This window comes from Podarcis pityusensis (assembly GCF_964106645.2).
Source record: "Podarcis pityusensis genome assembly, chromosome: 15".
Classification (NCBI taxonomy): domain Eukaryota; kingdom Metazoa; phylum Chordata; class Lepidosauria; order Squamata; family Lacertidae; genus Podarcis; species Podarcis pityusensis.
The window spans coordinates 7,595,161-7,619,815 of record NC_138040.1 but is presented as its reverse complement, the minus strand read 5'-3'; the positions used below and the strand labels follow the sequence as shown (position 1 = coordinate 7,619,815).

At 44.3% G+C, this 24,655-nt stretch overlaps 1 long non-coding RNA gene across 4 annotated transcripts in view; it reads right to left on the bottom strand.

The window, feature by feature from the left end:
• LOC308464137 overlaps positions 1-24,655 on the bottom strand; it is a 116,212-nt gene that overhangs the window by 87,271 nt on the left and 4,286 nt on the right. The window contains exons 1-3 of one of the 4 annotated variants that reach the window (XR_013979866.1): positions 16,971-17,849; positions 16,322-16,443; positions 14,976-15,194 (exon numbers count right to left, since the gene is read on the bottom strand). This is a non-coding gene — a long non-coding RNA (uncharacterized lncRNA). Of the gene's footprint in view, positions 1-14,975; positions 15,195-16,321; positions 17,850-24,655 lie in introns of those variants that run through there. The other 3 variants (XR_013979864.1, XR_013979865.1, XR_013979867.1) reach the window with 3 other exon arrangements.

Below are 24,655 nucleotides of genomic sequence, written 5' to 3'. Positions count from 1 at the left end.
CCGGTGGTAATCCGCAGATTATTTTGATAGGACAGCATTCAAGGCGAAGGCAAAAACTTTGAAGTGGAGGACTCATCCTGGTCTCTGGGCACATTGCCCAAAGCCCAGCAGACCAATGCTTTGAGGATAAATGGATTTTTGCTGCCCGCTGATGGATGCATGGAGCCAGGATGGGACATTGGTCTATCAATCCCAGTATGGCATTCTCTGACTGGAAGCAGCACTGCAATGTCCGAGGCATAGGGACAAAAGTTCAGTGGTAGAGCATGCGCTTTGCATGACAAATTAATGCTCCCAGGAAGGTTGCTATGTTCATAACCTGTATCTTGAAGGTGTGTGCATCATAGCTTAACAGTAGAGATCTGTATGCAGAAAGTATAAAGTTCTATTCTCAGCATGTGGAGGGGGAAAGGGAGTCTAGCAGATCAAAGAGTGCCACTTGATAGCTATCCTCTGCCACCTGCTAAGTGCCATTGGACTCCATTCCTACCCTGAAGTATCCGGGTGCTATTAGTTGTCTCCCATCTTACAGAGGCTCAACTAGAACCAGACTTTTAGTGTTGCTGGTCCCACGCTGTGGAATGCTCTTCCAGCAGAGATTCAGCAGGCACCCCTCGCTTTTGACTTTCGCTTGAGTTGCGTTTTTTTATTAGTCAATCACCATAATCATAGAATCAAAGGACTGTTGAGTTGGAAGGGACCCCAAGGGTCATCTAGCCCAACCCCCTGAAATAAAGGAATCGCAGCGAAAGAATTCCTGAAAGAGGTGGATCTGGCACCTTCACTATACAGTTTTCATCATATGGGGGAAGACAAACCTCTTTACCTGGGCCTTTGAGACCTGAGAGGTATACATTTAGGACCTATTCCGTAATTTGTTTTTAGCTTTGTTATTTTAAATTGTTGTCACCCACCCTGGGAACCTAGGGTGAAGGGCAGGTAATAAATCATTACCGTAAAATGTTGTACACGCCGTCTTCCCTAATTCACATTAATAGTGTTGCTAAGAAAATAGCCAAGGTCATGTGGGAGGGACAGACACGCATGCACACAAGAGAAAGATGGCGCATCTTCTTTCGTGTTTTTTTTTACAAGCCACCAGAGAATGAAACCTGCATAACATTATATATGTCAACCTCTCTTTCGAAGTACGCAGCCCTGACACAGACTCAGCACCATTCCTTTGCCAGGTACCTGCAAACAGTGTCTATTACAAAGGCATTTGCCTCCTGGAGATGCTCTCACAAGCAGAGTCAAGCTAGTGTGGAAATGTGAAGTTCGTTCTCTCTCTCCCCCTCTGTTTACGGTCAGGTAATCTGTCTCTCAGTACATTTCAGCCTAGCAAGAGGCACCCAGCACATCTCTCTGTAAAACTCTGCCTTCACCCCACATGCATCCTCTTTCACCGCGCTCAGGAATGATACTCACTGATGACACAGAAAGATTATTTCACATTTTGCATCAAATGACCGTTCGAGAGATGACTATAATATAATCTCTTTCCTAGGAGCTCGTGATCCAGGCTTTGCCCTTGAACACTGTCTTAGAATGTTGTAAAAAGTAGCTAAGCTCTGCCCTTCTGGATCAATCACATCATATATATTCCTTCTCTGGACAATCTGCACTTGGCAAGTGAGGGGTACATTGCCGGGTGCAATGGAACAACACCCTCAATTTGCCTTCAGTGCTCCTTTAGGAAAACTGGGCAGATGTGAGCCCCCAAGGAGAGGACAAGGAAATAGGCAGAGGTGACAGGGTAAGAAAGAGGCGGTGGGGCCCACTCAAAGTGGGGACACCCCCACGAAGCTACCTTGGCAAAACCTGGAACCAGAATTGTGGGTAGCACTAGAGTGACACGCAGACTTTTCTAGCTAATGGAAATGGAATGGAATGGGCAGTTCCATAGTGGTACAGACCATGGGGGGGGGGACCTGTGATCCTTCCCATGTCACTGAACTCAAACTCCCATCAGCCCCAGCTAGAAAACCCAGTGGTCAGCACTAGGGGCTGGTTCATTGGGGCACTGCCCCACCAACCTCAGTTTGCCTCCCCCTTACCATCTTCTTGTCATTGGCTCTGGCTTTACCTATGGGTTGTGCTCCCTACCTTCTGCCCTGCCAATCCCAATGGGCATCAGACACCACTGGGGGTCAAGGATAATGCAATTTCCAGTCCAGCAACATCCAGACAGTCATAGATTACTCACTCTTTGTAAGGACACAGTGCAGCTCACAATTTTCTTCTTTATGCATTTACTCATGGGCGTAGCCGGGGGGCAGGGAAGGGCAGCTTCCCCCCCAAAAAATCAATAAAAATACATAGCAAACTCAGATTCTGCCCCCCTAACCAAAGGCCTGCCCCTCCAAAAAAAAAATCCTGGTTATGCCCATGCATTTACTTTTCATTTTTTGTCTGGGCTTGGCCTCATTCTGCTCTCATTCTGCCCCAGCAACTGAATTTATGAACAAGGTGGATCCGATTGCTCTGGGGCTCAAAGCCTCCAGAGACACGGCATTTTCTCTCGAGGCTTGCCATGACACCCAGCCTCCCAAGAGTTGGCCGGTGCTTATGCTTTTTCTCCTTGAGTCTTCAAGCAGAGGTCAACAACAGAAGGACACCTTCCCCTTCTCCGGATTACAGAAAATTGAAATAAGCCTCTCTCATAGCGGGTGGAAAAAGAAATCTTAGCTGTCATTCCTAATATCATCACGATCCACAGCAGCTGGCTGGGGAGCAAGAAAATATTAATAACAATAATATTTTTTTGGAATAAAGTTGTCTTGTTATTTCCATTTTCATATCAACATTCCCCGAACAAGTAACCTTATTTGCCGTTCCTCTGAATTCTCCAAGTTGCTAAAATTGTGAGCGCAGCACCCTCTGCTGGTGCAAACTCTGAAATATAGTCAAAGGAGTTGAAATCGTACAGCAGACACAGATAACAAATGTGAGCTCTATTGAGGCTGAGGCAAGTGATCATGTCCAAGTGCTCAAATGTCAAAGGTGGCCAGTGTGGTGACCCTAGAGGTTGCTGGACTACAACATGAGACTGGCCAGTTGCTTACTCTGGAAATGGTTGCACTCCCTCTGAAAGAAAAGTTCCATAGTTTGGGGAATGCACCATGATTTACCCCTGCCACCCAAGACTCAGGTAGCCTCAGTGGCTTGGAGTGCCTTTTACCTGATACATCTGGTATGACAATTACAGCTATACTTGAGCAAAGATAGCCTGGTCACAGTGATTCATGCACCGGTAATCTCAAAACTAAATCACAAGGAATGACCATTTTGCACACAAACAAGGACACATGTACACAGCTTTCGATCCTGGAAGGGGCAGAACAGGGGTGGAACAGACTTACATATGCAGTGACCCAGAATGCAACCCCCACACAAACAGGGAGTTCGCTGCACAGGCAATGGCCGATTTACACGCGAATGCGCACACATGCACAGCGCTGAACCCAGAAGTGACCCCAAAACATCCCTAAAAGGATGGAATGGGAGTGGGGTCGAATGCTTTATGTGGGCTCCTCTGACACACAAGTAACCCCCACACAAAATGAGGATTGCTTGTATTGCAATGAGATCTGTGAGGAACTACCCTTGGGCCTGGTACAGAAGCTCTGGCTGGTACAACATGCTGCAGCTGAACTATTGGTGGGGACAGACTACCACCAACACATATACTCCAGTGGTCAGAAGTTTGCACTCGCTGCCCGTATGTTGTCAGGCCAAATTCAAAGTTTTTGTGTTGATTTATAAGGCCCTTAACAACTTAAGTGCAGAATACCTTAAGGTCCCCCCAATTCCTTATAGCTCTGCCCAATCACTGAGATTTTCAGGGAATCACTGTTAGCGATTCCCCCATGGTTCAGATGCACAGCTTGCATCCACCAGGAGCTGTGTGTTCAGTATTGTAGGCTCGATTCTGTGGAGCACCATCCCAGAGGAGATCAGAAAGGCCCTCTCCCTCTTGAACATCAGGCACTTGACATTTCTATTTCAGCAGGCATTTTAAGCAAGCTTTCTGATTTTTCAGCTTATTTTAATTGATTTTATCCACTGTTCATTTATGTGATTTTATCATATACCACGTAGAAACGTCAGTGTTTTGTAGCATATAATACCACTTCCATAAGTTAAACTTTTACCACCAGTAAAACTTTTACCACCAGTCATTCACCATACTGGCTGGGGGTGATGATAGTTGGGACTCCAACAATATCTGGAGAGTGCCATGTTGGCCGCCCCTGCCATAGAGGGTCTGTTGATAGCCAGTTGTACAGATTTTCCCTGTTCGCTGAAAATGAGGGTGTCTCCATGGGATCTTTGGCTATGCAAAGGCTTCACAGAAAAGCTGGGTCGCCATGAGGAGGGATTTGAAGAAAGAGAAAAGTGATACCCTAAAGGTGCTGTAAGAGGCACTTCGGGATGGGGGAGAGATTCAATTCAGTTTACATTGAAAGGAGAAGCTACCACATTCACACTTTCCAAAACAATATGCAAACTCCAACACAGCCATCCTTTGAAATTCACACATCTTTCAATTTTGCAGCGCAGTTATCCTGTAAAGTAATGTGTACAAAAATGCACATACTAGGGTAAAGTGTGGATCAGTTTGCATGTATTAGTGAAAATAACACAGAGATATCCAATGTAAGGGGAAGTTGCTTTGCACACATGCATATATTTGGCAAAACTGCATACAGATGTGTTTATTAGGAGAAATTCACACTAGGATGCTGAGAAATTTTCATGAGGATTTTGAAAAGAATGCTGCAGGAATGCAAAGAACTGGATGCAAGATTGGAAAAGTTAGAAACAGAGAAAACAGACATTGACAGAGCCACCCATTCCTAATGGCAATGAGGTGGTGCAGGACAAAGTTGTTTGAGGTCAAGGAGATATTTAGGTAGCTGAGGAAGGTGGAAAGGCCAGAGGATATCAGGATATGAGAACAGACATGGCAGAAGGCAGCAGTGCTGCAGCTTTTAGATAGCATATGGTGTTGAATGTGAGGACAAAGCAGAAAACCAGCTTAGGTTCTCCATGAACTCCCACAAAGAATGAGAATGGTAAATACCCAAGGAACACAAAAAGCTGCCCTAGTCCATTTTGTTCCGTATTATCCACACTGATTGTTGTTCTCCAGGTGCCCGAGTTAAGTGTACCTGCACGTAGGACCCTCTGCATGTGCTCCACCACTGAATCACAGCCCCTCCCTAGTTAAAGCATTGTTTTATCTAGCTCAATATCAACGGTTTCCAATGTGGCAACCACAGGCCCCACAGTACCCTCAGATACATGCTTGGCACCTGCCAAGGTCTCCTACCCTTCCCAATTTCTGAAAAATTATTTAAATATAAAATGAGGGGAGGTTGGTTGCTTGTGTGGAGGATCTGCCTGTTCTTTGAGGGGATGCTGTCTCCTTCTCTTTTAATGCGTGTTTCATTTGTGGTTTTGCCTGTTGTGAAAAGGGGGGTTCCAAGCGTTGGGTTTTTCCTTCTTGGACATTGGTATTTTGGTGGTACCTCTGACCCAATAACAGCTTGGAACCCCCAATCTACACAATGACCTGTCATAGGCTCTCTGGGGTTTCAGGTGGGAGTATTCCTTAGGCTCTATCTGGAAATGCCAAGGAATGAAGCCATAACTTTTTGCATGCAAAGCAATGCTCTCCACTACTGAGCCATGCACCTTTCCCTGATCCATCCCACTAAGGAAAAAATGTTGGTTTGACATCATGTTAAGAGGAAGCTTTGAAGGTTACTAGCATAGAAATCCCATCTCACTTCCACATCCTCCTTTGTGTTGGGCATCCGTGGGCAGGGGCACATCAAAGGGCCCTGCTTTCCTTTTCTTTTATACAAATGAACAATCATAAGGGATGCTCAACTCAACAGCTTTTATTAGGCATTACACATTAGGTGTTACAGCACACTGTGAATAACCCGGTCCATGCCAATGATCTCACTCAGTGATGTCATTCTCCTGCAAACAATAAGTGCAGTCTTAACTTTACTTCAAGCAAGGCTGTCCTTTTCCTGGCAGCTCTGACTCAGCCTTTTTCTGGGACAGGCTTGAATATGGGGAAAGCCCTCTTGCAATTCCCTTCCAGGACCTTCCCGCATTTCCATGTAAGCAAACATTGAGGTGAAGGGGTTCACTGAACAAGGTCTGCTTCCCTATATGTACTCACTCCCTTAAGGAATTCAGGATCACTGTGCACCCATGTTCCCTTCTCCAGAGGTTCTTCATCTGTCTCTGGCTTAATAGAGACTCCAGCTTGCCCCTCTGGTACTACTGCTCTCCAGAGCTCCTTCCGAAAAGGTATCTGAGACATTTTCCAGGTCATTCCCCAAAGCTGCACCTAACTCCAGGTGTTTTCTATCACAGCCCCTACTAGCAACTCCTCTGGAAGGGAGTCCTGATTCTGCTTCCAAGCAGGTAGGTTTGTGAGCTGCACTGATACAACCCTAGACAGAATCCAATGCAGGAGCGGCATTTCTGTTTCTTGTAGCACCTACTTTTATGCAAAAGGATTTTTAGGATGAAAAATTGCTTTAAAACAGTGGGTGACCCTTCGTGTCTCCAAGAAAATAACAAGGATATTACATGCAAATTTTGGTTTTCATTAAAGCACCCATTATCTCCCCCAGCTGTATTAATAATTGCTCTGCAGCCAGAAGTACTTTTTTGTTTCAGATTTGTACTACGAGCTCTCTGCTTTCAGCTCCCCCTTTCCTCAAAGTTCTTTTTTCAAGAGACCTGTTTACACACAATCTATTTGCTTTGGGATACCAAGTCAACTATATGGTTCCCCCATGATCTAGAAGCATGACTCACGTCAACAAAAAGTTCCATTGTCTGGAACTTCCTCCCAGTAGAAACCTGGCAGACACTGTCCCTGCAAAATGTAAGATGTCAGGTCAAACCAGATTTGTTCCAGGATGCACACTGTTCTAATGTTTTTATTTTCTGAGGCTTTCAACTATGTTTTCAATTTTGTACACAGTATGTTTTCTTTTTGTAAGCCAGTTTGAAGCACGTGTGAAAAGCAGGGTATAATGGTTTAACTAATTCTCCTAATCTTGTTTATTTTCTTCAAAATATGTATATCCCCAGTGATTAAATTACAGGATTCAAAACCTCCAGATCAACTTGCTTCTATTCCAGCATCTCCCATCACAAAACGTGTGAGATGTTCGGCTTCCCGAAAACCCTAGATGACTAGAGGTTGACTCATCCGAGTGATGATGCAAACAGAGAAACGGATAAAGAATCCATTGTCAAGCAAGAGCCTTGGTTTCCACAACATTAGCTCATGCCATCCTTGCTGAACTTTAGCCCAGGACACCAGCAGTCCTTATCCAAAAAGGCCACAGAGAGAGAGAATGTTCTGGGCTTGCTAGTTTCCAGCTTTCCTTTGCTACTAAGGAAGGTGGTTTCTTTCTTCTTCTTTGTCTGTACTCCTTCCACACTGGACATTTCCTGCAGCTCAGAGATCACTTGTTCCCAGAGTTTTCATGGAGAGCCCAACTGAGATCACTGCCAAACTGTTGCATTTCCAACTTCCTACTTCAACACTTGTACTTCCACGCTATGCATTTGGGTATGGAATTGCTACGCTTCATTCACTCACATTTTAAGCAGGGGAGGTGCTGCCTTGTTTTCACTATTTGCAAGAGGGATTCAAGCCTGCACTGGTAATTTATGTTTGCTCATTTGAAGTGGGTTAAAGTGCTGGGTTATCCTAGCAAACCCAATCCACTTTATTTACAAAACAGACTATTTGCATTTGAGAAAGCGATGGGGGAAAGCGTTGAAAATCCATTGAAAAATATGGGCTGGGCGGATGAATAACAGGAGGAAGTGGAAAGCAAATCAGGCTGAATGTTCATAGTTATATAATTGTCCCATAAACAAATCAGAATTAATGCTCAATAAAGACCAGAGATAGTCTAACCAGATCGTAAGCTTTGTGCACTCAAATTAATCTGCTATATGTTTTGGAAAGTTGTTTGTTCACTATACATTTTCAATCTCTTAAGATATTGCACCCAGATTTTCTAAAATATTTGCAGAACTGTGCTTAAATGAGGGGGTGGGTCAGTGTTTTGGCACAAAGTAAAACATTTCTGGTAGGCAGTGTCTATGTGAGTTGCTTCGAGACAAGCTACTTATTGAGCATTTATCCTGATTAGTTTGCACAAAGTCTGCAAGGAAGTTATATGACGCTGCACCAAGCTAGCAGTATCTCACACTTTCCAGTGCATTTTGCTATCACACTACTTATTGCAAAATGTCAGATCTTTTGGGTGGTGGGGAACAGATTGGTTGTGCAAGACCTCCTAATCAACTTTCAACTTGACAAGCTGAATTTGTCACTATGTGACTGAATCCCATCCAAAAATAGTGACAGTCAGGAAGCACCCTTGGTATTGTGAGGGAGGGATTCAGTTGCATACTACAAATGTAGGTTTGTGCAATTAAAGTATATTAAAGGGCTCCATTGAAACAAATCCACTTTGGGGGAGAAAAAGACTTGTTGCAGTTAGGAAGATGAGAGGGAAATGCACTAAAAACTGTGATAAATGTTGTGGAAAAGAACCATGTATTATGCTTTGATTAGAACATGACCTGGTCCTCCTCTATTACAAGGGGGCAGGGAGAAACAACTCAACAACTGAGTGTTACAAGCTTTTCTACCCTAAGCAGAGAATACCAACCTCATGTAGAAAAACAACAACCCCATACTAGCATACTTCTTTATCTCATTGTACAATGTGTTTTCAACACAAGCTCAAAACACGTTAATCATCTTAAATAATATCCTTGTGATTACAGAGCAGACTGTATGTTCTCGGAGCCTTCCCATTTTCTTCATCACCCCTCCCATCCCCTGTCATGTAAGCAGTTTTCTTGACCAAAGTCTAGGCCTAGCCATTTTCCCTTGACATAAACAGCTGATCAACTGGAAGTTGCATACAACCACCATGCAAGCAAATCAGAATGAAATCAGGATGAACGTTCCTTGTCGTATAACCTCTGCACAAGCATATCAGAATGAATGTGCAACTTACACGTCATCTGGAAGAGCCCAGCAACTGGAGAGCTCAGTGGAGGGAGAAGCCAGCCAACTGGCTGAGTCTCAGGCGGAGGTACTTGCCTGTAGGCAGAGTCCATATACAAGGTTCAGTCCAGTCCTAAGGTCAGGAATGATCACATAGTCAGTTGATCTGGGGGTCAAGAAAGCAGAGGCTCCAAGGTCACAAGAAGCAGCAAGGTCTGGCCAGGAATGACTAATGTTGTTTCCAGGCCCAGACAGAGGGGGGCCATATGGGCCACTTGGCCTGGGCCTCCAATTCCAAAGGGGGCCTCAGTCAGCATATTTATCTATATTTTCCATTTTGTCTTTACAGTGGTACCTCAGGTTACATACGCTTCAGGTTACATACGCTTCAGGTTACACACTCTGCTAACCCAGAAATAGTGCTTCAGGATAAGAACAGAAATCGGGCTCTGGCAGCACGGCAGCAGGAGGCAGCCCCATTAGCTAAAGTGGTGCTTCAGGTTAAGAACAGTTTCAGGTTAAGTACGGACCTCCGGAACGAATTAAGTACTTAACCTGAGGTACCACTGTATATGCAGATACGGTTCAATCCTTGAAATAAAATTATTTGTCAGCATAACCTTTGTGAAAATTATTTATATACTTACTTATTTATAAGACTTCAGTTATTCCCAGGGTAAAGAAAAGGGGGGGGCACATTATCTACCTGTCCCGGGCCTCTGCCTGGCTCTGCAAGGCCCTGGTTGTTTCCAGCAACTGACTGAGGCTGGAAACCCTGCTTAAGAAAGCTGGAGCCAGCTGGTTCTCATCAGGAGCAAGAAGGCTGATCAGCTGCAGCTGGAGTCACTTCACCTTCTGCCCCTTCAGGCTGCTGCTCAGCAGGTGAAGCCAACTCCTGGCCCATGACACCCTGGAACTATACAGAGCTCCCTATCACAGTCATAAGAACGTAAGACGAGCCTGCTGGATCAGGCCAGTGACTCTTCCCGCCCAGGATCCTGTTCTCACAGTGGATGACCAGATGCCTATGGGAAGCCTACAAGCTGGACATGAATGCAGCAGCAACCTCTCCTCCTGTGAATCCTGGCAACTGGAATTCAGAGACATAATGCCTCTGACCATACAGATGGAACATAGCCCTAGTGGACAGTAACTTAGAATCATGGCTTAGAATCCATCATCTTGCCACTCTGTAACTACCTAGATTGTGACTATGACCACTACTGAAGCAAACTAATCACAGGTCACACCCACACCCATAAGGTGAAAGCACATTTAACGTATTTTGCTTTCCCCAAAGACCCCTGGGAACTGCAGTTTACCCTTCAGAACTAGCTGTAATTCCCAGTGCCTTTAAACTGCACTTTGTAGGATTCTTCCGCGTAATCCATGGGCACTAGATATATGGTGTGGATGTGTCCAGATGTAACATGAGAAGGGATCTGATCACCTTGCTCTGCAGCCTGGCTGATCCAGGATATTGACAGCAATCACCCATCCCTACCACCCTTCTGAGTAATACCCCTCCCCACCCTCTCACTATATATAAGGGTCTGGTGACTTCTGTTTCAGTGTATCTGAAGAAGTGTGCATGCACACAAAAACTCATACCAAGAACAAACTTAGTTGTTCTCTAAGGTGCTACTGGAAGGATTTTTTTTATAGCATTTTCCTGGTTAGGGCAGGATTCCCAAGGAGCTGACTCTTGAGAATAGCTATGTTCTACACTTCATTTATTTATTTATTTGCCACGTTAAACAGAAGCCTAATCAGGGGGTCGGGGGGTGGGAATCACAACAGCAGCAAACGCGTCTCTCATAATCACATTTTTTCCCGCTCAGCAACAATAGAATTGACCTGTCAAGACAAATTACAGGAAATGGGAAAAGCTCTTCTCCATGATCAACCTGCCTGCCTGCCTCCCACTCCTGGATTTCACCCTCCACACCCTGTCTTATATTTGTGGCAGCTGCTATTGTTCAGTCTCCTTCCATCCAAAATGCTGATGGGGATGAATAACTATGTTAAAAATAGCAGAGCTGTTTCAAAGAGAAGACATTTCTCGCCAAGCAATAGAAACAGGAGGAAGCATATGTCCAAGAAAAGGGACCAACCTTTGCAAGCTCTGTGGGCCAGGTCTTGGGGGGAGGCTCAGAGTAGCTCTTTCGGTTTCTCATTTTTCCATTCTTGAATTCAGTTTGCTAAATTTCTGCATCAGTTTGCATTTAAAAGAAAAGGAAAGGGGGAAAGTCCTCATTAAAAATTATCAGCATTTCTCCCAACAGACATTTTTGCAAGCAGTTTCCCCTAATTTTTTTTTGGTATGCTATTTTCTCTAATGCATACCCTTTTTGCACACTTTCTCCTAATGTACACAATTTTTTTTAATGCAGCTGCAATCAAGTTTTGCTTAGTGAACTACATCACAAAATTCAGAGAACTACGGATTTTGAAAGACAGGTGTGTTTCGGTACATGTTTTGGCCCAGTAAGTGTGAATTAGGTAGGTTCACATTAAAATGCCAACGGAGGGCTTATCCTCACTTCCTCTTGCCCTGCTGCTTCCCTCCACAGAAAACCCACTCTTTAGCACTCAACTGGAGCAAACAGCAATTCAGGGTTTCTCCAGATTTATGTTTGCTCCGATTTAGCACAAAAGAGCGGGATCTCCCTGGGGAAGGAGCGTGGCTAGGAGAGAACTGATAAGACCCATGCCTAGAAAGTGTGAATCAAGAGGAAAACCAATCAGACCCACGCATTCTAGGACAAGCCCTAAATTTCTCCTTCATTCCTACTCTTTACTCAGGTAAGTTTGCCACACCTTCCATCTGTTATCCTAATCTTTAGCCCCCTCTACTGGTGGAAATGAGCGAGATGAGCTCCACAACCCCAGAGCCGTCTGCGACTGGACATAATTGTCAGGGGTCCCTTTGCCTTTACTGATGGAAAATGAAGCAAATAGCATCACCTTCCTACAGGGCAGAGGTCAGCCTCTGACATCCTTAAAAGGTAAAGGGAACGCTTGACCATTTGGTCCAGTTGTGACCGACTCTGGGGTTGCGGCGCTCATCTCACTTTATTGGCTGAGGGAGCTGGAGTACAGCTTCCGGGTCATGTGGCCAGCATGACTAAGCTGCTTCTGGCAAACCAGAGGAGCGCACGGAAACGCCGTTTACCTTCCCGTCGGAGCGGTACCTATTTATCTACTTGCACTTTGATGTGCTTTCGAACTGCTAGGTTGGCAGGAGCAGGGACCGAGCAACGGGAGCTCACCCTGTCGCGGGGATTCAAACCGCCGACCTTCTGATCGGCAAGTCCTAGGCTCTGTGGTTTAACCCACAGCGCCACCTGTGTCCCTGACATCCTTAGGCAGCTGCTAAGACCCTGGGGGCCCCTTTTATTTTTTCACTGCAGCCCAGTGCTCTGAACAGCAGCCGGTAACTGGTTCTAGATGCCATTTTAATTTTCCCACAATGCCCCTGAAGTAGCATTACCACTGCATTCACTGCCAGGTCAGCCCAGCAGGGTATCAGAGGAAACCCACGCCCTGGACCTGGACCTGGTCCTGATTCCTCGGCAGGGATGCTGGGACATGTAGTCCCAGTACACTCCTCAGCCAGAAATGACATTCTGGTCGCTTCCAGAAGACCCGTTTATGGAGCGTTCATCCTAATTTATTTGCAGAAAGTGTGTAGGGAGGTTAGATGACATCAGCTGTTTAATGAGCATTCACTGTGATTTGTTTACAAAGTGGTTACACATGGTTGCGTCAAACGATGTTTCCCCAATGTTACTGCATTATTGCCGGCTGGAAGGGCACTCGTGCGCTACAGCACAACAGCGTGAGACAAAAAAATAACCTGGAACATTTGTGGCACGAAAAGTTACAGGGCTTCAGAAGGAAGCTACAGGACGTGCACTGACTGGAAACAAGTCTGTTGTGTCTGTATCAGAACTTTCGTTGGCGCAAACAACACGCAGGGTCGCATATAACCACCCCGATACTATTGCGAGCACAGACCATCATCATCTGTGCAGCATAAGAATTGCATCCAGAGAGGCTGGTTTATCTGAATATTAGTTGTGAGCTATTGACTGAGGCTAGCAGCAGCAAACTTCTTAACATTTTTAAGCTGCGATGCAAACCAGAGGAAAAGGTTTTGGGATAATAAACACATTCACAGGAGCAGATGCTCCTCTGAAAGTGAGCGCTCCTGCATAAAAAGGGACAGGAAAGCCACCGCCCCCCCTCAGGTGAAACAATTAAGTTTCTCTGCAGGGAGAGCGCTGTGCAGATTTTACAGCAGGAGGGCTGGTGTCTGAAAGAGAGGAATGAATTATACTGATCTGCTGCCCCTGCCTCGCTTGCAATTCAGAATTACATCATCCCAACGCGTGTCTGATGAATAAATCGTGGTCTTAGGCTATTTCCTTGGTTTAGAAAATAATCAAATCTGAAGTAATGAGAGAAAAAAGAAGACTAGGAAATTTTTACCCTCTTCCCTGCCCCTCTCTCTGGCACAAATACATATAGCCAACCACTACTTATCAGAATTTATTTTTTAAGGGGAGGGAGGTTAGAACGGTGTGTTGTTCTGAACATCTTTGCACTGAATTTATTAGAATTCTTTGTAATGCAAAGAGGAGCTAGGATATTGAAAGGTTTAGGAACAAGAACACAAGCTGTAATCCAAATGGGAACAGGAATATACAGGCAAGACCCACCCGTGTGTACTGAAAATATCTCTACAATGTTAGCAAAAAGCAAAACAAAGCTAGTCAACGCAAGGAAACAATTTATTCATTTGTTCTAATCCCCCAGAATTCCCATCACATTTTGAAGCGACGTTAGCATTTCAGGAAGATGAAGAGGCAAGCCCCTTGTTCAGCTATCAAAGCAGCTTACCTCTTTAGCTTTCAAAACAAAAATAGTATAGAATTCCTAGCATTTCTTTTTATAGAACTCCAGGGGGACAAAGGGAGAGATGAAGTTTCAATGAAACTGGCAGCAGATGCAAGATATCTCTCCTGCACCAAAAAAGGAGATGATGGTGTATTTTGCAATGAAAAGTCATAGAGAAAACACATAGAAAAAAGGTTTTCTCCGTCTCTCGTAACACTAGAACTTGGAGCCATCCCATGAAACTGAATGCTGGAAGATTCAGGCCAAGCAAAAGAAAGTATTACTTTGCCTAGCACATTGCTAAACTCTGAAACTTGCTCCCACAAGAAGTAGTGATGGCCATCAATTTGGCTTAAAGAGAAGATCAGGCAAAATAAAGGAAGATAAAGCTAATGAAAGCAAAGGTCTGTATAGTTAAAGCTATGGTTTTCCCAGTAGTGATGTATGGAAGTGAGAGCTGGACCATCAAGAAGGCTGATCGCCAAAGAATTGATGCTTTTGAATTATGGTGCTGGAGGAGACTCTTGAGAGTCCCATGGACTGCAAGAAGATCAAACCTCTCCATTCTGAAGGAAATCAGCCCTGAGTGCTCACTGGAAGGACAGATCGTGAAGCTGAGGCTCCAATACTTTGGCCACCTCATGAGAAGAGAAGACTCCCTGGAAAAGACCCTGATGTTGGGAAAGATGGAGGGCACAAGGAGAAGGGGACGACAGAGGACGAGATGGTTGGACAGTGTTCTCGAAGCTACAAACATGAGTCTGATCAAACGGCGGGAGGCAGTGGAAGACAGGACTGCCTGGCGTGCTCTGGTCCATGGGGTCACGAAGAGTCGGACACGACTAAATGACTAAACAACAAAGCTAATGATGGGCTGGGCTAATCTTAATCCTACTTAGAGCAGCCCCATTGAAACGAATGTGCATGACTAACCAGTCTGCTCATTTCAATGGGTCTATGAATGTAACTTGGCCGAATACAACCAAAGGCTACTTACTAGTCATGGTGGCTATGCTCTACTGCAGCTGTCGGAGGCAGAATGCTCAGAATTGCACATGAGAAGAGTGCTGTTGTATTCATGTCCTGCTTTTAGGCTTCCCTTCGGCATCGGACTGGTCACTGTGAGGATGCTGGACTAGATGAGCACTGGCCTGAAACAGCAGGATCTTCTTATGTTCTTAAAACATAATCACCTCCTATCTGCATCATAATGAGACTAAAGGTGGTGGGGAGAAAGGAATAATAATTATAAAATGGAATGCTATCATGAAAGGCTTAGAGGACAAAGGAAGATAGACAAAAACTTAATTGACTCTCACAATAACTGGACACAGTGAACTCATGACTGCACCTAGATATAAATAAGTCCAGTGCCATCTGGACTTATTTATGTGCCTAAAACATATTTTATTTATGGGGAGGGGACCCCAGGTGACCTGCAGATTATATCTAGTGGGGAGTGCCCAGGAATTTGTAAAAACCCAATAAATGTGATTTTTAAACGGAAAGTATAATTTTTGAGTTTGGCAAAGTCAAGCCAAAGTCACATTTTGGTCCGCCATGTTGGTTCAAAATGGCAGCTAGTGTCCAAATGTCAATGACGACCCCTGCCCCCACCTCAGAAACCCTCATGGCAATGGTCTCTCAAGAGGAGGCCAAACATATAGAGAACAGATAGATGGATGGACAGACAGACAGACCAACCACTTTCCAAAATATATAGCAGATAAATACAGGAAAAATCAACATGGAAATTCTTTTTTAAAAATCCCTTAAAACCCCAAATAAGAAGTAATAGCAGATGACTTTACACTTTGAAATAGCTAAAAGAATACCACAAAAACTAAAACAACAGCCCACCACCTTCAACCACAAAGACAAAATAAATTAAATAGTTCAAAAGATCACCTACACTAGGGTTGCCATACATCCAAAATTTCCTGAACATAGCCAGCAATTGGCTGTCGCAAACAGTGTCTGGGCAGAAATTGCTTAAATGTCCAGGAAAATCCAGACGTATGGCAACCCATGTTGGCAGTGTCATTTTTTGTGATTTCTCTTAAAAATAGCTGGCAATCTTCAATTTTTTGAGAGATTGTCAAAAAAAATCTCAATGACTTTTCTGTCCAGATTTTCACTTTTTGAAATATGGTAATGCTAACCTACACATTCTTTAAAAGTTCCACGGGTGGCAAAATAGATATTTAAGATTACGTTAAAAGACCTGGCAGAATAAAAATCTTTGCCTAGCGCAGAAAATACAGCAGCATGAACACCAAGCAAACCCCTCTATGGACAGCAAAGCCTTCCTCCCGTATGGCACCCTCCATATCTCAGGCTGACCTGATTCTTGGAGAAGGACCTCTGTTTATTATTTTAGGACAAGGGCAGGAAGTGGTCCGCCAGGTATCAAGGTCTCGATCGCTGCAGAGTTTATAGGTCAAAATCAAGCCTTTGAATTGAGCCTGGAAACAATCAGAAAGCCAGAAAAGACACATTAATGTCTTCATGATGCCTGTGGTCCCAGTTAAAATCATGGCAGCCATATTCTGCACCAGTTGAACTCTGGACTATCTTCAAAGGCAGCCCCAAGTGCAACACATTGCAGTAATCCAACTGGGAGGCTACTGGAGCACAAATTACCAAAACCTAGTAATGCGCTTCCAGGCATAATGGCACAAGCCACACCAACAATTTCAAGCTAAAAGTTGGAGCCACACAAACACAGGCTAATTTGCCCAAATTTGGAGGGGGGAGGACCCAATTAAGGCCTCAGTAATTTGCAATGTAGACTGGAAGGAGGCACCACCAAGCATTTATTTAACTATGCTAGGAGCAAAGTCCACAGAAAAAGCAGCCATTCTGGCTTCGGTGGAATTACTTCTCATTTGCACGGAATAATAATCAAGCCCTTTCAGTAATGCGGAATCAGAGCCCATCAGGAAGATGCGAGCTCTTCTGAAGAGCCAGGAGATCAGCTTTAATTTCCTACCAAGCCATTACAATCAGGGCTGAGATCCCCCTTTCTCTTCTCGCTCGCACGAAACATATTCTGCCGGCTCAACGCAACCATCTTTTTTTCCGCACGGAAAAAGGTTCAGGGCAAAAGGGAACTCTGTGTATGAGGTGACATCTTCCCCCCAACTGCAGCCACCAGTTCCTTCCCTCCCTCCCCAAAGCCTGTTAGGTTACTTTAATTTAAACATTCTACAAAAGCTGTTATATTTTCCTCAGACATTTTAATCTGAGCTTGATATGACGGTGGCAGCCATGTTTGTTTGTTCACTTGTCTACTCCATTCAAGCACTACTTCAGCAGTAATTTTAAACATTTAACTAAAGCTGTTAAATTTTCCTCAGATGTTTTAATTTGAGCTTGACATGATGGCAGCAGCCATGTTTGTTTGTTCACTTGTCTTCTACCCCATTCAAATATAAAGCATGGAGTGAGGCAGGGTACTCTGGTGTTTGTGGGTTTTTTTCATCAAATGGCATACATGGTTGAAGGGATCTAAACCATTTCTCCATCTTATTTCTTCATGCTCTGTGGATGCAGAATTTTTTCCCTCAAGAGCGGTTCACTTCTGAGAGAAAAGTCTAAGGGCAAGGGAGGGTTCAGCCTTCTTAATAAGTGTTAGCATCAAAAATAGGCTTTCTGAAGGAGGCATTCCACATACAGGGCAGCGAGAAAGCCCCCTTTGTGTCATGAATAATGCAACCAAGTGTGTTATGTTCATAAAATGCCTAGATCAAATGTGGAGAACCTCCATGGCCCTTCAGATGTTTGCTGGACTACAATTCCCATCATGCATGACCACTCGCCATGTTGGCTGGGGCTGATGGGAGTTGGAGTCCAGCAATATCTAGATGAACACAGGTTTCCTACCCATGGCCTTAGATGTTTAACAAATTTTGACTGTAATGGAACCTAAAAGCAGTCTACAAAAACCCCTTCAAATAAAAGACTGTTGAAAACATTCAAAGGATAATTGAAGTCAACAATAAGCTAAAAAGACGTGTGTTTTAATCTCAGTTTCTGCATGTCTAGATAGACTTTCCTACTGAAAAACCTTTTCAGTGGGTCCCAAAAAGTGTACAGTGAAGGCACCTGCCTGATGTCAATAGGCAGTTCCAAAGAGTAGGTGCTGCCACAACAAAATAATGGTTTCTTATTACAAGCGTGGAATGAGTGTTATGCGGTACTTGTAACAGCACATATGGAGTAAGGCAAGCAAACCCTGCCCTATCAGTACTGTGGTACCTCGGTTGTCGAACGTCTCGGAAGTCGAATGTTTCAGTTTTCGAACACCAAAAACCCAGAAGTAAAGGCTTCCATTTTCGAATGTGCCTCAGAAGTCAAATGGCTTCCACTGAGTTGTTTTCAATTTTCTCCATTAAATTTTCAGGCCGCCCTTTGCGCCTCGGTTTTCAAACATTTCGGAACTCGAACGGTCTTCCAGAACGGATTGCATTCGAAAACCGAGGTACCACTGTATTTCTGCTTCCATCTTTTTTTTTTTAAGTATCAATTTATTTAACAAAATTTATATACCACTTAAAACCTTTAAGCTATTTACAAGATCTGACACCCTGTTGCAAAGCCAATTGCAGATCACAATCTATTCATGAAAGAACAAATTTAAAACTATTAGTTTTCCTAGGGTTTTGCTGTTTTTTTGATAGATTGGTGTTAACACTGGGTGGGATCCAAACGAAAAGCACTTCCATTGATCTTGCCTGACCCACTCTGCACTGCACTGATCCCTGGGAAAAGCTCTGGCTGATAGGAAGACAAAGTCCAGGCACACAGAGAGTGTTGCGACCGCTGCATTTTTAGAGCTCTTATTTACACTGGCAGTTTAAATTGGTGTCACTTGCAGTATTATTTGTGGTCTTCCATGGGCACCAAGTAGAACGGCAAAATATATTCACTTATTCACTGTCAATAAATAAAATAGTAAAGCGAATAGCAAGAGGAGCGGAGTTGGCTGGTTAACCCAAATGCTGTTCAGGCTGATTCCCACACCCTGCTGCCCCACTGTTGGGCCATTCCCCAATTTCCTGTTTTCCCTCAATGCCATGCACTTTTTAGGCAAAAGGATGTCACATCTTCTAGACCAGGACACAAATTTTTAAACGCCTAACCGAAAAGGAACAAAGGAAAGGCCTCTTGCGCTGGGGAAAGTGGAAGGAATCCAGGACTGGGGGGAACTTAGGGGATCCTTTCCCGCCCGACCGCCCCACATCACAGACAGCAGGTGCTCTCCAAGATGTGGTTATGGCAACAAAATAAATGACGGATAATTGCTTTTGTGACAACTTGCCAATTAAATTAGACTCAGCAGAATAACATAATGACAATTTGTTATGCTCTGGTGGGCACTAACATACCAATCATAATTAAATGCTATGACTGAAATAGAAGGTAGCTTCTACCCAGGAATATATAACCCCAATTCCCACCCTGTGAAACATTATAGGTTTGGGCCTGATATTTAATTTCGGGAGGATAATAGTATTAGCGCACAGCAGAATGAGCTTGCAGCATGCTCAGCGGCGGAGGCGCACGGGGGGGGGGAGGACAAGGCAAGCTGAGAAGCTCCCGTGGATTGCCTCCCAAATGATCGACACATGCTTGTTCCAGCACAGCGTGGGTGCAAAGCAGGGAGGAGGAGTATGCACAAGGGGGTGCATCCTTGTTTGCTCTCCTGTCCCTCCCATCCCGACTGAGGAAGTTTTACCAAAAGGGACTGGTTTTCAAGAAACTATCCCAGTGTTTAACATACAGCTCAGCATGCACTGATGCAGAGGCCTGCCATAATCAAGCCCTGGGTTAAATATTCTCAAGGCACCGAACTGCATCAGGGAAGCAATGTTTGTTAATCAATCAATCAATCAATCAATCAATTAATATCACTCAATGTTCCACACTTCTATTGCCTTGGTTTTAATGAGCTACCATTTAACTCAGAGAATTGTTGCCTACAAACCACACATTTAAAGCACGTTCCTTCCCGCTCGCCCACAATAATCATGGGAACTGTAGCTTACCCCTCACAGAGCTACAGCTTCCAGCACACTTAACAAACTACAGTTCCCAAGATTATTGAGGGGGGTTGCTTGAAATGTGCGGTGTATATGACAGAGAGAGAACATCCCCCTGTTTTTAAGATGATGGACGCAAGTGCCATAGCAGGAACAGTGGCAGGAGAGGTATTTCCTCCTGTGTGGGAGAAGTAGGAATGCCCCTTCGTGTCTGCGACCTATTGATTTATAAGTACTTACAAAAGCAACTATTCGAAACAGAACAAAACACTGGTACTTGGTTAGTCGGAGGCTTTTTTAAGTGAGCAAGATTTTAAATTGACTAAATGTTGCAGCTCTAATACATATTATAAGTGTGTGCATGCATGCACACACAGAGATACACTTCTATTACTAAATGCCCTGGTCTCCTAGAAGAGGAAAGTGTAAATTATTCCAATTAATGTCTGTATCCCCTAATGACCTATTAGATATCTTACCTCAGACAAATATCTGGCGGCACTTAAAGCTGTTGAGGAACACAGCCAGAAATCTTTTCGCAATAAAACAGAAGCTGCCAGAACATATTCCCCTCTGTTAGCCTCAAATTCCTTCTCACATCAAATCTTTTCAACAGCAATCCTATTCCTAACAACAAATGGTAAGCCCTATGTTTCAATGCACAGAGGCTGTTTGCCAGTGCAGCTCTGTATAATTAACTGCTCTTCCCTTGGTTTCTTCCAATCAGCCTCTTCCAGGGTAGGATTCGTTCTGTTTCAGGTATGACAACCTACAACATAATGTTGCAGTGTTGACTGTTCCGTTCCATTCTTCTCACCAGTCAGCAGTCTGTGGCTAGTGAGCATGCTCAGTTGTAGCTGAAATGTTTTCCAGGTTCCTCACTCCCTTGGCAGACCTCCACCCCAATAAAGGGTTGTTTTTTATACTTCCGTAAAATTGCGAGTTCTCCCAAGCCTGCTGATACTTTTCCTCCTGTATGTGGATGGTACTGTTTAGGATTAAATGACCCATTTGTTCCCAAGCAAAGTCAAGACAGAATCACTCGCCCTCAGAAGGCTGCCTGTTGCATCTCTGTATGATACACTGCTCTGGCCTTGGTTCCTTCCAGTGAGATTGACAGCTGATTTTAGAATGTTTTTAGAATAGACGTTCTTTTGTTGTAGATGCATTCACCACTGGATGCAATTTAATTCTGCTTCGTCCTAGCACTAGATGCAATTTAATAACTACTGTCCCTCCTATAGAGACACTGCTGCGGCTTCTGATTAGGAGGCATAACCAGATCAGTAACGGGGCTATAAAGCACTATTGGAACGTGGATGAACCTCATGTGCTTCCAAAGGACGTCTTTTCAGCGGAGCAAAGGGTGCCTCAGCTATCAGAAATTTGGGAAACCTTTGAGAAGCACAGGCCCATCTGAATGCCATTTGGGGAGGAGGCAGAAGGGGGTGACAGAGTTCATTCCTGCTCTGAAGCGTTTAAATGAGAGGATGTTATTTTAAAGCTCCATTGTGCCTCGAGGCATATGGTGGAAGCGAGAAGCTGACCTCTTGCCACTGACTGTTAACTGGCTGGCTCACAATGTGTTCTGATGAAGCTTGCCAGAAGCTTTGTGTGGGGCTCGTGATCCATATCCCTTTTGGTTAGCTTCCAGGAAGGAGGTCACCAGCAATTTAGCCCACAAAGGTCAACTGGGTGCTCTCTTAATGGGGTATAGGATTCTAGAGACAGATAAAGCCCAGCTCTGCTCATTAGCTATAGAGCCGCAGACTTGGATGGAAAGCTTCCTTTATGCCCCCCAAAAAGACAGACATTTTGCCCGCCTCCACATCACCATGGGTCTTAGACTGGGAATTTTAAGTGAATTGAGACACACACACAGAGAGAGAGAAGATCTCATCTCCTTGTTTCGTGCAAGATTAAGACAGGTCCTCTTATTATATACTATATTAAGCTCCCTTCCCATTACATATCCCAGGGGAGGGCCTGTTGTTTTTACTTAAATGGTTTCCCGACGAAGGATCTCATTATCCAATGTAGCGGCAGGCTAGAACTGACAATGCAAACCATCATGAAAGCTGATTCTCGCACTGCCATCTCAGCACATGGGAGCTTCAACTTCTGTCAACAACAGAGAACACGGCTAATGGTCAGGGATGATGAGAACAGAGAGTCCAGCGATATCAGGAGGGCCACGGATGTTACCCATGCCCGATCTAGACCAACATAGCCTTAGCAAAGCGGGTGCATTTCAGAGGTTTTGCACTATAACTCCCATCAGCTCATTCTCTGCCATGCTCGGTATTCAGCTTGAAAAGGGATGCTTCCAGTGACTTCCACAAAACTGGGTTTTGAATGAGGTGACATATGCACGTGACAGGCAGGGCAGGGCTGGGACCTAAATAATGAATTACTGTATTCTCAGAAATTAACACCTAACCATGTGTGCTTAAACGGAAGTGGGAAAACTCAGACCCCAAATGCAGCCCTCCAAGACTCCCTACCTGACCCTTGGGGCTCCAGCAGCCTCCCCTTTCCAAGCCACACCTTCTACTGCAGGGGTAGGCAACCTAAGGCCCGGGGGCCAGATGCGGCCCAAGCACCTTCTCAATCCGGCCTGTGGACGGTCCGGGAATCAGCGTGTTTTTACATGAGTAGAATGTGTGCTTTTATTTAAAATGCATCTCTGGGTTATTTGTGGGGCATAGGAATTCGTTCATTTTTTTCTTCCAAAATACAGTCCGGCCCCCCCACAAGGTCTGAGGGATGGTGGAACGGCCCCACGCTGAAAAAGGTTGCTGACCCCTGTTCTGCTGGCTCTCTTTGCAACTTCCTTGGATTGTTTTTGTTGGGTGAAATGTGTCTTTGAACTGTGATGATGCCTCTTGCTTGTCTAGATGGAGGATAGAGAAAGGTGTGTAGAAAACTGGCCAATGGGACAAAGGCCAAAACTATACTCCACCCACTTGTTGTCTCTGGCACCACCCACCACTAGACTATGACCCCCTTTGAAAAGTTGCCCAGAAGGGAATACAGCTGCCTTATACAGAGGCAGACCACTGTTGCATGTGGCATACATTTTCAACACTGACTGGCAGCAGCTGTCTGGGATGTCAGACAGGACACCTTTCCCAGCCCCACTTAAAGGTGCTGGGGAATGAACCTTGGACCTTCTACTTGCAAAGAAGACACTCTTAACACTCAGCTACAGGCGTTGCATTCCAAGTCTTAAAGTCATGAATAGATTTTCCAAGTTGTTATGATTTAATGCATGCATATCTTACCTCTCCTCCAAGGAGCACAAGGCAGAGTACATGGTTCTCCCCTCCCTCCATTAACTGGCCCAAGGTCACCCAAGGTCCCTAAGTGGGGTTTTTGAACCTTGACCTCCCAGGTTCTAATACAACACTCTAACTGCACTGGCTCTCCCTTTGCTCTTGCCCCTGCGACCTTCAGTTCAGGGCAAAATTATACAAGGCAGCATGGGTTTTGTGTGTGCATTTAAACATGGAAGCACCCCAATAATGTAGATAGATTGTTGGGATGTGTATCAAATTTTAATTCACAAAACAGGGACTCTGTGCAGCCAAAGCAAGAGAACTTGGTGCGGACCTCAACTAGCAGATTCCTTCCAATGGTGTCTGCGCATAAAGAACTATGTGCAAATTGTGCGCTCCTGTTAATTGCCAGAAGGGTTAGAATTCACATTTTCACCTCTGGCTATAATGTTTTAAAATTAGATAAATATTGGAAATGTTTTATGCACATGCACGCACACACTGTACTTATACGGCCGCCTATCTAGTATTTTGATTGTATATAAGCCACCTCAAATACATTCATTAAAAAGGCAGGATATAAACAAACAATAAAACAGATGTGCTTCATGGTATTTAAAAACTGTTAATTGAACAATTTAAATAAATCTAATATAGACCTGTGAATTTATTGGGGAGGGGAGACACTGCTCCTTGAAAACATGGTACTGTATATAAAAACAGAAATTAACAGACTGTCATGGCAAACCCTACAGTGCCACCAAGTGGCTTGAAGCACAACCGGCAATGTTGCTTGCCAGCACGGCTGCCCTTCCAGCAGTGACATTTGCAAAACAATCAATATCTCATTATTGGCCATAATCACTAGCCGGTTGTTTGGTTTTTGCGGAAACAAACACCAATGAGAAACACACTCTTTTTTTGTCCCTGTATGTTAGGCAGGCACAGCATCCTAAAAGTCAACATCATTATTGGCAAGGAATGTTGCATGCATTCAAAAAGAGAAAGAAAAAAAACCCACCCCAAGGTTAGTGGAGTGACTGATCGAGCATCTTTCTCATCTAAGCTAAAGAAAAAGAAAAAAGGGGGGAATGAATTTTAAAAAGCACACACACTCATAACTCCTAAAGCATCAGCTGAAGCTAGTGACCTTTTGCTAACAGCTGGAAGGTAAATGCTTGATAAATAAGTAAATAGGTCACCCTTGGGGGTTTTGCTTACAACCTTTTAATTAAAAAATACTCCAGCTTCTGTAAGGTCACTAAGGACGACAGAGCCCAGAGTACAAAGGACTCACCCAACAGAAAGGGAGGATTAGACACATGGTTTCCTTCTGAGCTGTTTCCTTCTTAATG